The sequence below is a fragment of the Peromyscus maniculatus genome, chromosome 10 (genome assembly GCF_049852395.1).
Source record: "Peromyscus maniculatus bairdii isolate BWxNUB_F1_BW_parent chromosome 10, HU_Pman_BW_mat_3.1, whole genome shotgun sequence".
Lineage (NCBI taxonomy): Eukaryota > Metazoa > Chordata > Mammalia > Rodentia > Cricetidae > Peromyscus > Peromyscus maniculatus.
In genome coordinates this window covers 95,831,211-95,851,879 of record NC_134861.1, presented here as the reverse complement: position 1 = coordinate 95,851,879, position 20,669 = coordinate 95,831,211, and the positions used below count along the sequence as shown (strand labels likewise).

The 20,669-nt window shown below is 42.4% G+C and overlaps 1 protein-coding gene across 9 annotated transcripts in view; it reads left to right on the top strand.

Annotated features, from left to right (window-relative positions):
• Nucleotides 1-357: 357 nt before the first annotated feature.
• The window catches only part of Mapk10 (mitogen-activated protein kinase 10), a 288,581-nt gene continuing 268,269 nt past the window's right edge, over nucleotides 358-20,669 (top strand). The window contains exons 1-2 of one of the 9 annotated variants that reach the window (XM_006975410.4): nucleotides 358-1,064; nucleotides 5,868-5,981. The gene's annotated coding sequence lies outside the window, so the exon portion shown is untranslated. The remainder of the gene's footprint in view (nucleotides 1,065-5,867; nucleotides 5,982-20,669) is intronic. The other 8 variants (XM_076546802.1, XM_006975412.4, XM_015994305.3 and 5 more) reach the window with 8 other exon arrangements.

Sequence of the window (20,669 nt, the reverse complement as noted above, 5' to 3'; positions counted from 1 at the left end):
CTGAACAAAAGTATCCCATGCTCTAATTTGTTAACACAAATTACCAGTATTTTCTTTTCTACTTTAAATTGCAATATAAACATTAGTGAGTTTGCTTTAGTGGATATTTATGCAGGGTTTTCATGAAATAGGGAGACAGAGAAGAGATGGTGTTGGACAAATGACCTCTGTGGTCCGGGCGCAGCTCCAATCCTTGCTTCTCTTCTGAGGTTATGACCATCTCTTGTTTATTCTGACATTCAGAGAGATGGCACATCTCTGGCTTCCTTTGCTGGTTGCGGAAAGCTGAGGTGGTTGAAAAGCGAGGGTGACTGCCTTCCCAATGGCTTTTCGATCTGTCCTCCCTGGTGCTGTGCAGAGCTGGAGCCACACAGAGGAGGAGCTCCTTGGCATTGTGCGGCAACCCCCCTCCTCCGCACCCCCCCTCCCGGCCAGCGCTGAATTTGCAGATCTTGGTTGCCACGTTCCTGCTCCTTTACATTTTCCCTGCTTCTCATTTCGCCAGCAAACGAGGTAGCTGTAGCCACAGATAGACTTTTTCCTTTTTTCTTCTTCCCTCCTCCTACCCCTCCCTAGACCTCTCTGGGCTTTGACGTCATGTGTGCTCCTTTCAGTTGCCATAGCAACCCCATTCCCCAAGCCCTCTGTCCGTCTCCTCTGGTAGGCTCCACAATGGTACAGGCAGCCTCCCGCTGCACAATGGTTTCCAGGCAGTGAGAGAGAGAGTGATTCAGCAAGCCACTCTTCTCGTCCAACCGCCCGTCTCTTTTTATTTTTATGGGAGTGGGTGGTGCTTCATATATTATATGCTTACCTGTTTTTTTTCTATTTTCGTTTTTACAAATTTCCTTTCTCTTCCTCACTCCTCAATTCCCAGGGGCTTGAGTGAGCTAAAGATCGGGTCTTCTTGGAAATCACCTGTCTGTTATTATTTTTAAACAATTTCCACACCTCCAAAGACTCTCCTCCTTATTCCGGTTTGGAATGTGGCTAATGAAAACCCAGTAGGGAGGATTTCTGAGGCAAGCATCCGGACCAAGATCCTAGTTCTCAGGCACGGAATGGTAGGTGACTCCTTGCTCATTTTGGGTTCTAACCTGTTTTGGGAGGGTGGGTGATATCTGTCATCGGTCTTGTGGGATGGGAGAGAGCAAGAGAAAGTAGGAAGCGATGGGGTTGGAGAGCCAGTTTAACGAATCATACTGTCACCGAGGCAAGAAGACCTTGGCATTTTACTCTGGGCATCCTCTTCTCAGACCAAGGAGTGAAGAGTGCTAGAAGGTGGACAGACCTTTATTATTGTGACCCGGCAAAGCAGAGTGAGAGAAATGCACACATGAGAGTGGAGAGAGAGGCAGAGAGGGAGAGAGGGAGAGGAAGAGAGAGAGAGAGAGGCAGAGAGGGAGAGGGAGAGAGAGAGAGAGAGAGAGAGAGAGAGAGAGAGAGAGAGAGGCTTGTTTAGAAGTGTGGCTCTCAGTTTGAGAAATGCTATAGGTCTCATAAGATATTTAAAAATGTCATTAATACACATAAATTTTATTTCCAGACAGGTTTAACTTTAAATATTCTGAAATATATTCATACAGTTTATATATGTATACATATACATACATATACATACACACATATATAGCAAACTAATGAGCCATATATATATATCATTTATATATATATATATATATATATCACAAACTAATGATGTTCCTCTTGTAGAAAGACTCTGAGCTAAATCTGCAGACAGGAACACAGAACAGGGGCTTGACCAGGGAAAGAGCAAACACTGGCACCGCAGCTACGTAGGTAAAGGTCCCTTTAAGAAAGTGATCGCCCAGTCACAGCAGGCAGCATTTTTCTATGGCAAGGTTCCCAGGTATTCTGTGCTGAGATACTGTGTCCCCTAGAAATGTCAGAGCATTTTCAGAAGAAACAGATGCTGTCATTGGGAAAGAGCTTGGTGATACAGTTTTCAGAATTTATGTGTTTGCTCCTTCAGCCGAACAAGTGTAGTTTATCGGAAAGCCTTCAAGTAAATCAGGTTATGGATATTTCAAGAAAATTATATGTATACATTATGTATATCCCTTTCTTTTCCCTCCAACGTTTAAATATAGAGACCAAGATGCTGCTTTGACTGCCTTATGCAGATAACTTTCAAGGGCATTGCAATCTGGCCACGGAAAGGAATGGCTTATCCCAGGGCAGTAGGCTCTGAAGCAGCCACAAGGTTGTTTACATGGTCTGCTTTTGCTGCAGAGCAATGTGTCTGTATGACAGCGCTGGCGATAACTTTCACGAGCACAGGCTAAGTCATATGGGACAGGCCACAGTCGGCGGTGAAGGAAGGTGGGTGTTGGATGGACCAGGCATTACCTGCCCAATTTCTCCCCCTTTCCCAGCGCTACTATTGTCAATCCTGGAAGGTCCTGCAGAATGCTGATCAACATATTTAAAATGGTTGCGGTAATGACCATTTCTCTCAGAGAGGCTTCAGTAGACATCTGTCCTCGGTGGGCATGTATGTTTTACTACAGCCAACCATGCTCATGAATGAATTCACGAGCTTCCAACTCCACTTTGGAACCATTGGGTTTTAGGACCAGACAGTTTGAGATAGCAGTCTTGCTGCTTCTCCTTTCTTTTTTAAAACCTTGATCTTACCCTTAACATTGACACAAAGTATTGGATTCGTTTGTCTATCTACTAACATTAGAAGGGATTGTCTCTTTCCCCACAACGGGGCTTGAAAAGAAGATGAGAAAGGTGAAATGACCTTAAGTATGAGTTTCCAGCGTCCTTAGTGGCTTCTCCTTCCCTCCTGCCATTACTAGCTTTCATTAGTGGGGCTCTGGTTTCTGCAAAAATCTTTGCAATTGTAATGAAAGAGATTCCAGGTGACTGATGGGGAAGCCAGAGCTCCCCGGGGAGTGGCAAATTCAGCTGCCTCCAGCTGCCTACTTGCTGCCCCCCAAAACAGTATCTGCTGGGAGAGGGTGTGTGCTTTCCTGCCGGAAGAGGGTGATTATGAGCAGATCCCCCGGGGACTGAGTGTGTTCTCACTGTGACTGTGACTGGCGCATCTGCAGCTAGTACTACGGTTTCCTAGTGCGTGGTGGAGATGGTCCAAGGTTAAGAGGAGAGCTGATCATGGATGCTATAAAATATATAAAATACAGTTATTTTAAATTTATAGCAACACTCATTCATTGTCAGTGTATGCTATATCAGAAGCAAACGAGGTGTGCACAGTACAAGTGTTCAAAGGTACATCTGTATACTGAAAGTTATATTAGAGCCTCATGTAAATGAATCTATCTCTTTGAATATAAGCTTGGCTACAAAGTTTTCCCATCCTGATGATAAAAGATAAAGACCAATTGAAGCTCCTTGTTTGTTGGATTCAGGGCCAGGCATTTTTTCCTTCTTGTTCTAGAGCTGAACTCAGGTCTTATTTGTAGCTAGAGGATAGATGTGGAGTGGAATTGTTGTGAGTAAACCAAATAAATCTTTGGTTGCTCATGGGAGAAATGGGGTGCTAGCAAAGAAGGAGACTTCTTTTGATCTGCATATGAAGCGAGCACGTCTTCACTTAGAGGATCTCACCCTCTGTTCCTCCTGCTTCCTCTAAGATTTTTTTTCAAAGCTCCTGCTGGGCCTTGAGGTCTTGCTTAGAGGGAAGCAGAAGTGTCCAGTGACAGGAAAGGAGTGCAGGGCTCTGTTAGCTCCCGGCTGGCCGAGCACTTCCCTCCACACATGCAGCTCTTACAGCACCTTCTACAGAGCACCGAGGACGCACAGGGAAAGGGGGCCTCCGGACTCCTGGGAGAGGAGCTTTATCAGTCAAGATGAACAAAATCCATTTGTTTCTTAGGCGTATTGAGGTTATTTGTTGCATTACATAATCCTGAGCACTGTGCAGCCGATACTGATAAGACGGCTTGCTGCATATTGCTTGAAGAGGACTGTCTTTCAGAACGGGAACTTGTGCTTTTAGACACCCATTTCTCCATATGTTTTCACACGGAAGTTCTAGTATTTTGAGAAGATTTTTCCCCCCTTGTTTTGAGTATAGTTCAACCTCATGAGCAAATTAAGGTGAAGAAAGAAAACTTAAACATCTATATATTTGAGGACCATTGGTTCCCCTATGCTTAATGTAGAAAAATTTCTTCTTCTTCTTCTTTTTTTTTTTTTTTAAATAGAGAATCTTGGTAAAAATGCGTGGAGACACTGGGTAACACCGCAGAACCCATGAATGAAACCTGTGTGTTTGAAGGCAGGCTCTGAACACGGCTGTTTTCAGCAAAGGGTCTTGTAGTTTGACATTTTGGACATCCAAGAAGCTACCTTAGCGTTTCTCATCATTCTTAGCCCCAGTGCCCACAAGACACAAAACCCATAGGCTTAAGAAATTAGTGCTGGTGGGCATGGAAATCCGAGTTCTGTGCAGAAAAACAAACGACAGAAGGTTCCTGCCGAAGTGTTCTAATCACAGCTGCTCAAACGCCCTGAGTGGTGTGCAGAGGGAAGGCGCAGCCGTGGTACAGGGCAGCAGGCATGACCAGGCCGCCTGCGCAGCGAGAGACAGGACCCCAGTGATTCCTCACCTCATCCCTCCTCCTCCTCCTTTAACGTCAGGAACAAGACAGAACATAAGCAACAGAGACTTAAAAACACTACAAATTCACGTCAGTGGGTTTTCCTCTCAGAAATTAAACGGAGTCCTGGTTGGTGGCTAGTGGCCTGCTTGGATGCACCAGGAGCTTCCTGAGTGTGGGATATTGGGGTCATTGTGCTCCTTCTGTGTGGAAATGGGACCCGGAGCTATGGAGTGTGAAGGGAGGCCCCCAGGTCTGCTTGCTTGGCTGTGTTTATTTCGTGTCTATAGGAGGAGGCGCCCTCTGCATACTGATCACCACACAAAACAGTGATCTCCTGTGCCTTCAGGTCTGTCTTGCTCAGTCTAGCACACAGTAGGTATCTATGAAGTGAGAAGTGCTGTGGGTGGAGGAGAGTGAGATGAGAACACAAAGTTTCAGCCATTGGAGTCGATGCTCATGTGGGGAGTTGAGTTACACGGTGAGGATGGGATAGTTAGATGGTCAGTGCGGCAGAACCGACGAGGAAGATGCTCCACTCTCAAATGGTGACACAGGACAAACGAGACCGAGCTGGGGTGTTGGAATTAGCTGTGTGAGTGGTGGTGAGAAAGGTATTCCTAGAAATCGCTGGAAGACCCTGGCCATGGGTGAGGCTCTTATTTCACTAGAAAAGGAGATTATTTCGGGATTGGAGAAGATGGAAATTAAGTTCGTGGTTTGTCAATAGGTAGAAAATTGAAAACTGGCACAGGCCTTGAGAATCTGGTCTAAACTAGTGCAGCAATAAGGATAAAGAGTGGGTCTATAAGATTGGATTACTGCAGACCAACTTAAGCTTAGTTTTATGTGTCAGACCTGAGAGGGTTTTACCTTTTCTCCTTTTTGTTGGTAAGCATGTAGCCATTGTTCCTGTGAACTCTACTGTAAAATGAAGACTGTGTCCAGTGGAGGCCAACTTGGTGTGTCTCACAACTAAGTCTACAGTTAGAAAAGCAAATATCCTATCCAGTCACATAGTTACTAATTGGGTTTTATGTTCAGATTTTAAAAACATGTAGCTGTTCTGCTCTGGACACCAAAGTTCCTTTGTTTGTAACCAATTCTAGCAGAAGTCATTACCTCACATAACTGATGTCATCTCCCTGCTCCTTGCCACACGGGAAAATTGCTTTACTGTATTTGATGTTAGTATTTTGTTTTAATAGTGCAAATGAAGTTAAATGTGGAATCTTCAGATTGAACTGACATGTCATTTTTCTCTGATTTTAGGCTAGTGTGAGAACACCACCGGCAGGACCCTCTCAGATCCTGGTTATGGCAACTCACACAAGAAGCTGTTGAATTAGATCCCTTTCCTATAGATGAGAAACCACACAAGCAGTGGTGAGTTGAAAATCTACAAATTCCTTTGTAGGACATTTATAGTCAACACGATCAACTTACCTACCACATATTGTCTCATCTATGGATCTGAGGAAACACTGCTCCAAATGGTGTCAATCTAGATAAAAATCAATAGGAAAGAGCATGTACAGTAGTTGGTGGTGTGGTCATTCTAATACCTCTTATAATTCTGTGGTTTTGAGATATACCATGATATCATCTCCACGAGCCATCCCAGTCTACATAGAAAGGCCTTAGCTAATAACGTCATGTTGTAGAGTAACAGCTGGGTAACATTATTTTAAGTCATATTTTTAGTTTGTAGCATGCTACTACATTATTAAACTCCTTTAGTGGAAAAATTGGTGCTGAGCTAAATTAAAATGCTTAATTCTTTTCAGAACCACACACACACACACACACACACACACACACACACACACACACACACATACACACACACACACATGCACTGCATACACACCACACACACATACCACACCCCCACAACCCACACCCCCACTCACACACATTGTTTAGATCTTCAGGAACACAGGAAGGACAACTCTACCACATTTGTGGACATGTTAATCTACAAATCCATTTGTTCATGATAAACAACATTAACGATATACCTAGCTGCTCTGCTTACTTAGAATAATTTGGAAAAATGTATTATTTTATAAGAATATTAGCACACCCAAGCAGAATGCCTTTAAGGTCAAATCTTGATGCTTGATAGGCACCAAAGTTAATAAACCACAGTGGAGATGAACAAGCTATATTCTGTCAAGTAACATCTGTGAGAAACAGAATGCAGTGGTTGTGCCCGTAAGACTCCAAAAGGAAGCTATTGGTGCCGGCGATCGATATCTCACTTTCATTTGCTTGGTGGCTTCTTTGTAGTAAGGCTGTCCTGTGGCTCAATGTGGTGCTTATAGCTGCAGAAACCTGAGGAAATGAGCTCTATCGTGATTCATATTACGGTTTTTACAATCTGCCAATCATCACAGTGAAGTTGCAGATCCAAGTGTTCCCACTATAGTGTGCTTTATAAAAATACGTTCCATGTTTGTTGTGAAGAGAGAATCATATACAATTGCCAGTAACCAACCATTTGTGAGCTACAACAATGACCGTTTTATATGGTTGACTCTATATGTTGTTCTGTGTTAGTCCCAGTGAGTAGAAGTCATACATTATCCCCAGGCTAAACACTTATCTATTACGCTAACATTTAATGGGAATCTGTCATGTAGATATCCTGTTGGCTTTTGGAATAGATGTAATTCTCTGTCTTAAAGGACTTCTCAGTTTAAAGAATGTGTTACTTACATGATGTGCTCTTAGCAGGACAGATTCATCCTAAAGATGGTGTACTTGTGAAGTGTGATTCGGTCGGTAGAAACCAGGAGCAAAAGCAAAGAGAACCATCTCACAGATATGGTGAAAATTAGTCCAGGAAGACTTCACAAAGGGACATTTAGGTTAGCCAGAGGAAAGGCACAATCAGTGCACCGTGGGACACTCAGACCATCAGCTGGGAGAGCCGTTGCTTGGGAGCACTCTCACTCAGCATTGATGTAGAGGGGTAGAGAGGAGAAACAGGAAGGATCTTTTAGACAAAGCTAAGGCATTGAGACTGTATACTAAAATGAAGAGCTTTTGGAGGTCTTAATTAGGAGTAACACAACTGACTTACTTTAAAACTGTGGGTATTTTACTCACTAGAAGAACATACTAAATAAAGGGAAGGTGAAGATGATTATGTATCATATTTCATAGACTCCCGGCAAGCACCATGTGTTCCAGATCATGTACTTTTCCTTCCACACCACAGGTGACCACATAGCCTTCCGACCTGTCACTCACCCCCCTGCTGTTCTTTGTAGAATTTACGTCTAAGTATCTCCACAATAGATATTTCAGTCTGTCCGCACTTTAGTTCCACGTAGTTGTCATTATATACATGCATTCTTAATCCTCTGGTGATAAACTTTGAGTCACACATAGAGTATATTTGCATAAGTTGTCATATATGTTGTATATAAGCATTTTATTGTAGAAATACACCAAAACTTGCTTATCCATTTCCTGTTGATGGAAACTCAGATTTTATTTAGTTTCCACCACATACATTTAGAATAAATATCAAGAGGAGGGATTGCTAGGTTTTGAGATATATGTGTCTTTAATTTTAATAAATAATTTAGAAGTATTTTTGAGTCGGACACATCCATTTGTACTCACGGCGATGGTATAGGGAAACGCAACATTTCCCCTGCACCTCATTTGCAAGTTCTTAGGTTTTTCTAATCAGGTGAATGTGTAATTATACTCATATAAGTATCAATTTGCATTTTGTTGATTACTAATGAGGAATATCATTCCATTTTTTAAATGTGGCCAATTGATGTTCCTCTTTTGTGAAGTGCCTGTTCCAGCCTTTTTGAGATGTATCTTTTAAAATGGTATCCTTTTTGAATTCTTACCGTGTAATAGGCACTACACTGAGCACTTTACAAACATTAATCTTCCATCATCTTTGTGGCCCACAGACAAGGGAACTCAGTTTAGGAGGTTAAATAACTGACTGACAGATACTCGGGGAAGGAGCTGTGGACTTAGCATTCAACTTGAAGTCTTTCTGACCTGAGAGCTCTTTAGTTTCTCAGAGTTTGTTTAGAGGCTGATTAGGCTGAGGCCAGAGGGGAACATTCTAAGTGCTTCTGCAAGAACAAAAGTAATGAAAGCGTAAGGTAAAGACCTGGCAGAAGGAGTAGACCTGGAAATAAATGTAGTGGGTGGGTGGAGAAGGTAGGGATGAAAACCATCTCAGGTTTCCCTATCCGTGGGCTAGGCAGAGTCAATACGAGTCATACGTGTGTATGTATAGTCGTGGTATTGTAGGAACCTCCAAGAACATACTTCATGATTCTAACATTTAATAAGAAATCAGTTAAAGCCTGTAGGGCTATGAAGTTCGGGGTTAAAAAGAGACCACGGTGTTTATTTGGGTCAACTCTTGACTTTCTAAAAGATGTGGCACTAGTTGATAGCAAGTGTCCTTTTCAAGATCATGGGTCACCAAGGGTCATGTTAAGAACAGACACTAGGACTGCAAAAGACAGCAGCAGCAGCAGCAGCAACAAAGAAACGAAATACCAAATAACAGCTGCCTGCCTTTTAAATTAATATGTGACTCTGCAATCAGCCTGCTTTATTTGTTAAACCTTCAGAGGTCAGTACTCTTTGGTCGAAGTCTATTGTCACTGTCACAGAGGCTCTGTTCAGCATCTTTCTCAGACTTATTTAAGTAATCTTAGCACTGCCATATTTTTTTTTTTTGCTGATGATTCTAACAATGAAACCACACATTTTTATTTTAGTTTACAATTATTGCCATACAACCTGCCTGAATGAAGACTTGTCAATATACGCTATTGTTCATGTAATAATTTCCCTTCTCAAAAACCACCACATTCTTGCCCAGCCCCAGCTTAGAGACTCCTGCCAGGGACTCCAGTGCATCTCAGTCCACATCCACACTCAGGGCTTCTCCTCTGTGGTTTTCTGCATAGTGCCAATTCTGCTTTTTCCCACTCCCTGTTTCTCACAAAAGGCTCTAACTTACAATACTTAACTTACGGTTTTGTCTTTGGTGTTTTTTTTTGTTTGTTTGTTTCACAATAATGCTTAAGTGTTATACATCCATTAAGAATCATGTTTCAGCAACTAAGAAATGCAGAGACAGGGGAAATAGTCTTACTTAGGGGAACCTTCCCAGTTGCTTATCCAGTACCAAGTAGGCATCCCTGATATCACATACACACAAAGTAACACCATAAAGACTCTGAATGCTGTAGTTACATATTTAGGAATATATATGTACACCCATATGTGTGTACTCATGTGCACGTGCATGCGTACGTGTGTGTGTGTGTGTGTGTGTGTGTGTGCAGATAACAACAGTTGATGAAAAAGAGGTCATGAATTTGAGAGAGAGCAAAGGGGTACATGGGAGGTGTTGAAGGGAGGAAGGGGAAAGAGAAATGGTGTAGTTATATTTCAATTTCAAAAATAAAAAAATCATTAAAAAGAATCCTGCTTCATATTGTGAGTCTTGGTCTTTTGCCCAGCTGGTGATGTGCTGGGCAAAATTCATTTGTGATGATTGGAAGCAGCAGGAATCTGCAGATTCCAATTAACTAGATGAGGTACACAATACTTTAGTATAAAATATGCTTTTCATGGGATGACATCGGCCAACTGGAGGATAATGGGAGTGTCCTGAGTCCATTCAAGGTAAGATAATCCATGCTATGTTGCTTGCAAGGTTGGGTGTAGCGTGAGTGCTTTTGACTTCTGATAGTTTCAGCTTGTGATCCGTTTGCTGGAGGGAGCATCACATTCAAGGAGCATCTTTATCTGGCCTTGCTGGTTGTCTTCGTTACTTTCCCATCACTTTGACCACAACACCTGTCTGAAGTAATTTAAAGGAAGAAGGGGTTTCAGAGAATTTTGGTCCATTGTGAAGGGGAAGGGGTGCTGGACTTCAGTCCATGGTGGCAGAGCTTGTAGCTGAATTCTTCCCATAGTCTTTGGATCAGGAAGCAGATAATGAGTCTGGGCTGGGGGTCATGCTCAAAGGCCTGTAATAGTGACCTACCTCCTGAAGTCCCCACAGTTGGGAACAAGGTGTTCCAACATGACCTTGTGTAGGACATTCTGTATTCAAACCATGTCATTATCCTCCCAAACATTCGCTACACTAAGAAAACACAGTGTATGCCTCTTCTACAGCTCAAGAGAAATGCAGCATCCCAGGACCTCCTGAGACTCACTGACTCAGAATGCGCATTTTCACAAGACTTGGGTGATTTTTATGCACATTAAAAACTAAGAGGTACTGTGTATGTTGGCTCTGGATTTCTTCTGGTGTCTTCTCTTAGAAATAGTCTTTTTAAAATCTTTTCCATCTGACATTCTTTCTCAGTTCCTTTTGGCAATCTGAACATATCCCCCTCACTGGATCTCTGCAGTGGCTTATGATGTGTGTGCCTTGTGACTGCATTAACGAGGAAGTAATGTCAGCCAGGTTTATTTATCTCTGAAGCTCCTCTGTACAGCTCAGTATCTGATACTTACTGGATGATGGTTTCTGGAAAGACTAGTGAGAAAGAGACAGACAGACAAGAGACAGACAAACAGAATGACAGATGCAGGACAAAGGAAGATCTGGGAGGAAAGTATCCAGCTACATATAGAAACAACAGAACTATATAAAAGCATAAAAAATAGTATCTTTGACACAATCTGGAAAACGGCTTGGCAAAGTTCCCAATTTCATCTGAATGGGTGAAGCAATGGCCTATAATGTTTGACATATCTCTCAAAAGAACAGATGACTCTGGTTTCTTTTTAACAAGCATTGCGTTTGGTGACTGTTATTGATAGTTTTGCCAAAACTCGTTTTGTTTTCCTAAACAATGTACCCACTGCCCTTTTTACTATTTGAAGGTCATTGGAATATTATGTGCAGTGTTTAATGACTTCGATTATGAAGGACGTTCTCAAGAGGACGTGGGTCCTGAGAATGGGAGTGAGGACGGTGGAGACTGAGGAAATGTACCTTGTGATATAGCATCAGGAGGCATTGCAGTGATTGGCCTGGAGTAGAGAAATGCAGGTTGAGGAAGTACTGCTTTAAAAACCACTTGGAGGGCTTTCACGTGGAAGAGGTTAGAGGGTCCAAGAATTTTTAAAAATGTAAATGGAGAAGAGACTGCCAAATAGACAGTAGATATTACACACGGTAGAACTTGCTGCCTGTGGAATTGCTTATGTGTGCATGCTTTATGAACAGTAGTAAACTTTGGGTCCATGTAAATATTTGACCATAGTCATGGTTCACCAAATATGAAAAGCTTGTTAGAGATTCTGTTGCTCTGTGTGGAAAAAGGAAGCAAATGATCTCTTAGCAGCAAGATCCTTAGGATTCATGAGTTACAGTTGCTCAGACAAGGGCAGGAAGAACGAGGCTCTGATAAAGCTGAATGCCAGCTGACCTGACTGACTGTTGAATACCACATACGGCTTGACGTGCTCTGTCTGTGCTGATCCGTTCAGCCCCCTCGAAGTCCTTCTGCACACACTGATTTTACTAGTGATGACAGGGAAGTGCGGACTATTTAGTAGCTTTCCTCAGGTCACGAAGCAAGTGACTGCAGGGCCCGGGGACTTTTACTTTGAACTACATACGTACAAAAAGGTTGATATGCTTCTTAACATCAAAAGTGAAAGCTGGACCCTAATGGAGCCTTAAAACACTGATATGATTTAAATTCGAAGTAAATACCGAGGCATGAATTCCAAGGAGATACATGGCATAATTAAAGTAAGAGAAATTCCCACAGGTTGGTGGAACCAGACCCCTTACCAATGAGACAGATCAAGGACAGCTCTGAAATTTGTCATTCTAGAGTGCTGCTCTGTCTTGATTCTCAGTCACTGCTAACCACACTGAAACTGGAAACTAAATTCTTAGGGCTGTTTGACGTAGTGAAACTAAAGGAAGTATTTTTCAAATAGAATACTCGTGTATCTCCCTCCCAAATTCTCATACTAAATCCTAGCTCCGGTCAAAGGGTGAGGGCGCGGCATTAGAAAAATGTTCCTGTGAGAGAGAATCCAGAGAGCAGACTGGTCCTTCCCATCAAGTGAGCCAGGACATAGTGAGAAGTCCTGCTGTTCTGAGCCAGGACGTAACTCACAAGACGCAGAATCGGATCGTATCCTGGACTTGCCAGCCTGCAGAATTATCCCTTAGTTGTATTTTTACAAGCTCCCCACTTTATATTACTTTATTACAGCAGCTCAAGTGGACCGAGAGTCTCCAGTTCAGTACACAATTTTGGAGACAATTTCTTTACATTAATTGATGGGCCCTAAGGCTATCTACCTCTAAGGATGACAGATGCAGAGTCACCAAACATTCCTAAGTAACTTGACACTGGATCAGATGCTGTACTTTAGAAATTGGGTTTTCCTGGGTCTTATTTAGAGAAGAAATCAGTGTCTCCAAGTCCTTCATTATTTCTTGGGGGTTTCATGAAAAATTCATTGTATTCTGATGGCAGGCATTAGAAGAACTATTATTGAAATCAGGTATGAGATGCTAAGAGAGTTTGTGTAACATAAGAACTGTTTTCAAGTTAGAAGGTGAAGAACTTAGTTTGCAGTTTAATAGTATTTATTGCATGTACCAATTTATTATTTATAGTGTAGATATAAACGTAATGCTAGAAGAATCAATGTTTTCTTTCTAGCTGTCCTTTTGGGGGGCCTGGTTTGTGGGTATCTTAAATCTTGTCACCCACCTTTAAGTTCCTTTAAGTTTGAGTGTGAACAACCTTAATGGTGGTGTTTCTAGAAAAACTGATAAGTCTTGAGAATCAACATAGTTCAGTGTTGGAATACAGCTTAGTGTGTGTGAGTGTACTGTTGGTGGAGATGTACGGCTTAGTGTGTGTGAGTGTACTGTTGGTGGAGATGTATAGCTTAGTGTGTATGTAAGTGTACTGTTGGTGGAGATGTATAGCTTAGTGTGTGTGAGTGTACTGTTGGAGATGTACGGCTTAGTGTGTGTGAGTGTACTGTTGGAGATGTACGGCTTAGTGTGTGTGAGTGTACTGTTGGAGATGTACGGCTTAGTGTGTGTGAGTGTACTGTTGGTGGAGATGTACAGCTTAGTGTGTGTGAGTGTACTGTTGGTGGAGATGTACAGCTTAGTGTGTGTGAGTGTACTGTTGAAGATATACAGCTTATTGTGTGTAAGTGTACTGTTGGTGGAGATGAGAGGACAGCATGTGGGAGGAGTTTCCTCACTTCATCAGGTGGACTCTTAGGATTGAACTCAGATCATGAGTCTTGGTACCAAACACCTTTACCCATAGGTCCATACTGTTGGTCCAGCCTGACCCCATGTTGGGGGAACAACTCTGCAAAATATTGAGTAGAAGACAGTTTAAACTATTTAAAATTTTTGTGAGTTTCAATAAATACAACATTTCACCCACCTATTGACTATCCTGTCTCCCATAGCAGTTCAAGCTAGCAACATGGAATGTAGTCCGTCAGTAAGACTTCAGTTGGGGACTTACCTTCTAGTCTTGCATTTGCATGTGTAAGTGTATAGCTCTGATGGGAGCACCCACAGTTTGCTAACCATCTCTGCTTCTAAACCAGACAGAGTGTGATATCTCCACTTACCCCTCTGGTTAAAGAATGTCCACATCTTCTGTGAAAGGCCACCATGAAGCAGACTGGCTGGCACACCTGGAACCCACGGTGTGAAATAAAGATCACAGGCTTCTGAAAGATGGTATCCACACTTGGATGAATAGTTATTCCACATTAAAGTAGCCAGCAACTGCAATCATGACATATATAAGTAACATTTTATGTGGAGGGAGTGAGTGCATCAATCCTGCTTAGAAAGAGTGCTTTGGAGGGTTTAGGGAATTATTTTAAAGTTTTAATCGTGTGTTTTCTGGAAAAGGAAAAAGAGCCTGGTGTAGGATTCTCACTGTAGCTCAGGCCCAAATTAATATTTTCTTGTTCAAGTCCTTGTGTAGATGAACTTCTACTGTGTCTGAAAGGGTTATAACAGATTATCTAAATTTATTTTTAATTATAAAATTGTATAGCTCAAAATGCACAGGTTGAAGCAAAGCATGAGATGATGTCTAAGAGTTCAGGTCCAGTGAAGTACCATGGTGAGGTATAGTGGTAGCCAGGAAAGGGACTCCGTAGGGATGAAAGCAGGTTCCTGGGCCCTGAAAGAGGAACAGACTTAGAGGGGTCTCAAAGATGGGCTTTGCAATGTGCAAGTTTTTCTTTACCCTTTTTCTTGCAATTATCTTAATTCCCCCTTCCTATTTTCTCTAGAATAACCCCTATGATAGTTCAGTTACAAGAAATCAGTTTTTAATTATTGAGAATTCATTATCCTTTATAATAGATAGTTCACGCAGAGCCAACAGAACTGACCACATCTGTTCCCTCAGTCTGCATCTGTTTCCGTTAAAGAACTAGTGTACATACATGCTCATTCACCAATACACTTGTGAGATCGACTTTCAAACATTTGCCTTCAGAAGACATGATTTCTAAGTTGTACTGGGATTTGTCAGCATGGCAGGTGAAACTATTGGCATCTGAGTCAGTTAAGACACACCATCAATATTACACACTTGCATGAAGATTAGCAGCCACATTTCAAGACCAGATTATTATATCGGGGTCACTGAAGGATGAACAAGCCACCACCTCCCCCCACTTCCTTCTTACAGGTGTGCACTGTGCTAGACACTGTAGAAACACTGTCACTGTCCATGGACACCCTGCTGTCAGACTGGGCCTTTGGGCCGAGGTCGGAAGCGGGGGAAATGTGACTAAGTGAATCTCTTACATGGGCAGTGTAGTTTCTTTCACAGCATTTAGGCTCTGGAAACAGCACAACTGTAAACGACTGGACTTCTACCCAGGCATTTTTTAAATGGGTTCTGCAGAGTGCCATGAGCTCTCTGCTTTAAGGTGCCAGCTCTAGTGATATCTTCACATTCATAAAAAAATTTTGAGCAACTAAATAGACCATCGGCACTTTCCATATTAAGAATTAAATGTAAACTATCAAATGCATACACAATTCATTTAAAAATCAACAACATGAAAACCATTTCAGGCTAACATAAGTGACGCTGTCTCTTTACCAAAGCTGCTTTCTTATGGAGTGAAAATCACCTGGTAACAAAGTGGATTGTCTCACATTTTCTACAAATCTGTTTAAAGAATGGGTTTAACAAAGCTGCGGGAGTTCTCTTGTCTGGTCACCAATCTGCTGTCATCATGTCATCACAACTGTTGCGTCTGGGAGGTGGCTGCACCCCTGCCAGAGAAAGAGCATGGCAGTGGTGAGCAGTGTCTTCAGAAGAGTTTGAGATATGGCTTAGAACAGCCTGGGTTTCCCCGAGGATGTCTTAGGAATCTCAGGCATCAGGCCACTGTACTCAGGAAGGAGAAAATGCTACGATACAACATGTCTGCAATGTAACTGTGAACATGTCTACAATGTACCTGTGAACATGTCTACAATGTAACTGTGAACATGTCTACAATGTAACTGTGAACATATTTGCTATTGTTTCCACCCTGACTGTCACCCAAAGGTGCATGTGGGAAAGCCTGGGTTCCAGGAAGGTGCTGTTTGGAAGTGAGAGGTAATGTTTAGTGAAAAAGAGGTCTTTCCATTATTTTAAAGAGATGGTGGGACTCTGGCCCTTCCTCCTTCTTCATGGCCATGGAATTAATGCTTTTGCTTCCATACCTGCTCCTGGCGTGAGGGGCTATCACAGGTAAAAAGCAGCAAAGCTTGCCTACCCTAGGTTGAGACACACCCAGACTGGGAGGCAAATAAACTTGTTCTCTTTGTACATGAATGTATCATGTTGGCTGTGGTGGCAGATGGCTGACTAACAATATTTTTGGTAACACCGAAGTTAGAAAGACAGTTTCTGGGAAGAGGAGCAGAATGCAGAAGGAGCAGCGTGGGTTTGGAGTTCAGAAGTTGAGTCCGTGTGACAGAGGTGACAGCTGGGGTTCAGGTGGGGGGCGGGGCTTGAATGGGCAGTGAAGGACCTGGGTCTGCTTTCATGGATGATGAGCTGCTGTGCTTTTCTAAGCAAGTTTAAGCAAATGATTCTGACAGCAGTGCTGTGTGTGGCGCGGTGCGGGCGGGATGGTGGTGGTGCTAGGGTGACCAGGAGATAAGGTGAGCAGTCAGAAGAGGAAGAGTGGACCCGGCCTGAGGGAAAGTGTGCAGAGAGGGGCCCAGGAGGAGAGCAAGTCTCTGTACTTGAGGTAATTCAGAGTGAGAAGCTGGACGTGATGGTGGGAGCAGCCGGCTTCCTTGTGATTTTCTTCCGGGCTCAGGCAGTCCAGCTCAGCAGTTCTGGACAGGCTCCGAGGCTTTGGGTTCTGCACATACACAATGTAGAAATGGATTGCCCGCCCATGTGCATCATAGGAGTGTGTGTAATGATTAATAAGCTCTGTGACGGAAAGTCACTTCATTAAACTGAGCCATCAATAATAAAAATGCAAATGTTTGCCAGGTGCTTTTGCTCCTGTGTTGGGGGCCGCTGTGTAAACACGAAATACTTCCTGGGACTATTGCCACTGTTGATAACAGTAGAGTCATTACACACAACGCCTATGCAGCAAACCGGGTTTTAGTTATTTCCAAAGAGGGAAGATGGAGCCAAGCATGGAAGTCCATTGTGTGTGTGTGTGTGTGTGTGTGTGTGTGTGTGTGTGTGTGTGTGTGTGTGTGTGTGTTTATTCTGAAGCTTTCTGGTTGGCAAGGAATTGCCCAGTTAGTAGAGAAGTAATTTTGATAGTATTGTTTCTGATTATTTCTGTCACACTCTTATCAGATGTTCCATCTTTAGCATAGACATGTCCTGACTTTTCGCTGTGCACAGGAAGAGTGATAAAATTGCTATGTCCAGTGCTTGTACCCACATTCTTGTCACTGTTGCTTGGGTCCATAATTCGACCTACAGTGCATAGTATGCTGGTCAAGTCTGAAGAGCCTGGTGCTTGACTATTAACTTCAATTCTATTACTTTATGAGATCCTGGAGATGTCACAACTTCTTAAGCTCCAGCCTCCTCACATGTAAAGCTGTGCTCTCAGTGTTCTCAGAGATACTTGAGAATAATGAGTTCAATGCACACACCACCTGCTGCTCAGTCATGCTGGGCTTTTTGCATTGTTTTCGTATCTTTTGGAGCAGTCATGTTTTATTACCTTTATCATCAATATGTTTTCATCTTTTCCTGGAATCTTATTTGTGTGTGTGTGTGTGTGTGTGTGTGTGTGTGTGTGTGTTTGTAAATTCAGTTTTAATTGGTCAGTAGTTAATTCAGGACCTCACAATTGAACATCAACCTTCTCTTTAGATAAGATAACATTCTGAAGAATCCATGCACATTCTTAAATTTTATTTATCTCCTCCTCATGTGTCATGGCTGGGAGTATTTTTTTAATTGCCCAGATAAATCAAATGTTTGTTTCTGCCATGGATATAAAGGATCCAATAATTTGGTTCTTACTATTGACCAGCTAGCTTTCCTATAGCACATTTCCACACAATTGCCCTATGAAGAAAAATTACTTATACCTTCTTTATAAAAATGTTTTTATTAATTAAGTTATTTGAGAATTTCATACAATGTATTGATATCAGAGTAACCTCCCCAACTCTTCCCAGATTTTTCCAATTCCCCAACTTTGTATTTTCTTTCTTTCTTTTTGAAAACCCATTGAGTTCAATCTGTATTGCCCAACTACTCTTGAGTAGGGAGCTTACCCTATGGTGTGGTCAACTTACCATTAAAACTAAAGCTAACTCTTCCTCTTCCAGCTGCTATCAAGTGCCAATTGAGCCTCAGCTATGGATGGAAACTTCCTTTTTGAGCCTTGTAATTTAAAAAAAAAAAGATCCATAACAGTATGTGTCTTCCTATTGATCAAGTTTCTTTAAAATTCTGCAAGGACCTTCCTGTGAAATGACTGCTACACAAAGCTGTGCATGGGATGCACACCACGCCCTTGGTGTGTAGCATGGAGGCTTGAGTTGACCAGGCTGCCAACAGGCTTCTGTTCTGCTTACCAAGCCAGGGCTCATTTTCTTAATTTGCACAAAGATGGTAAGAGCTGACTAATTCTCTTGAACCACTCATCAGTTATTAGCCATTAACACCAAGAAGTGATATTCTTATATTCTTGTGGTTTTTAGCTAAATACACATGGACTGATTCTCCTCTTTGTAGTAGCTGTTCGCTGAGTGGCTTCCTTTGTCTGTATTTTCTCCGACTTCTTGGGGACAGGAATGAAATGAAGGTTTGCTTCCTGTGAAAAGTTGATCCCTATTTGTTAATAGTAAATTATATCCTTTCCAAATTATAGAGGACGGGTTGAAAATGGCTACTGGAAATAGCTGCTGGTAGAAGTGGCAGAATGATTGAACAGGAATGTAAATCAGAGTACATTAGCATCTAATCAGCTCCTACTTCTGCGGTGCCCGTGTTAGTATTTCTCTTAGTCATGCTGGCTTAGAGACTGTGTAGATGGGCACAGGGCGAGAGAGCTCTTGGTAAATTGTGGTCCTTTGTCTGGCATGAATTCACAGCGGTCAGAACCCAGGGCCTCTCTGTCGTGTTCCTACTCATATGAGACGAACACATCATGGTCACACACCACATGTGTGATCCTGGCAGTTGCTACCTAGCACTTAGTCTCATTTTTTTTTTCCTTTCCAAAATAGGAATTTAATTGTTCCACTTTCATGAAGGTGGCTGTGAGAATTAATTAAGACAGAGATGTAAATTTATTAGGATAATGCATGGTAAAGAGGAAAAATTTGAAACTTAATGTCAAACATTACCATCGATTTGAAATATCATGGTGGTGAAGATTTGGGGTCCATAGTTAGACTTGATTGCTGTCCAAGTCAGTGGTTTACAGCCTTCCTAAGGCTGCGGCCCTTTACTACAGCTCCCCATGTGGCCACCCCCAACTATAAAGTTATGTTTGTTGCTATTTCAGAACTGTAATTTTGTTACTGTTATGAATCATAGTGTAAATACCTGATATGCAGATGGTCTTAGGTGACTCCTGCGGAAGGGTACTTTGACCCACAAAGGGTCACAACCCACAGGTTGAGAAACATTGATCTAAATCATTTGCTGTCTTGGAATCTGGAGCCCTCTGTGATCTTTCTGTAAAACTGGAAACAATCTTACAGATAACAGCATAGTGTCTACTTCACAGCCTTCACTGGAGGAAGAGCTGGAGAGCTTTTGGTGCAATTTCTCATGGAGTTCTTTGATAATTTTAGGATCCTGATGGTTGGGGTTATATAGCAGTTAGAAGAACAAATGCATAGAGAAGTTACTTTGTGCCAGGTGATATTCCGAGTAACTTACATGCAGGACCTTATTTATTTCTTGCCAAGTCCTTGCATGGTTTGAGCCCTGGATCTCTAACAAGGGCTGATGAAGAAATGAGGAAAGGACAGACACACAGTCACAGAAAAGACGGGATCGGCTGGTCTGGGCCCTCAGATAGAAAAGCCCAAACATCCTTGAAGCTCCCGGTGTTTATTGTATACAGTTGAACAGCGGAATGGGGTTATTGCATAGAGCTGAACAAAGAAACAGGGTTATTACATACAGCCAAACAAGGAGGCAGGTTTAGTCAGCCTTAGTAGGAGCAGATTCTGTAGGCGGAACAGTCTTTGGGCTGTAAACATTCAATGAAGAAAGCTAAGGTAGATGTTTTCTGCACACACTCTCAACATTTGCGCTCACACCTGGAGAAAACTTTGCCATCATGAGCCTTCTACCCGGGAAAGGCTTTGCCATACTCATGGGTCTGAGGCACAGGCGTCTTTGACATGGCCACACCCACATCACCAGCATGTATTCACTCCAGGCTTCCTTTGCTCCCCCACAATTTCTTACCACTCCTCTTTATGACCCAGGTGCTGTGGATGCCGCTGTTTCTGAAGTCCAATGCTCTGTGCTGCAGCACAGTGCCCATCTTGTCTTTACTTTATAGATG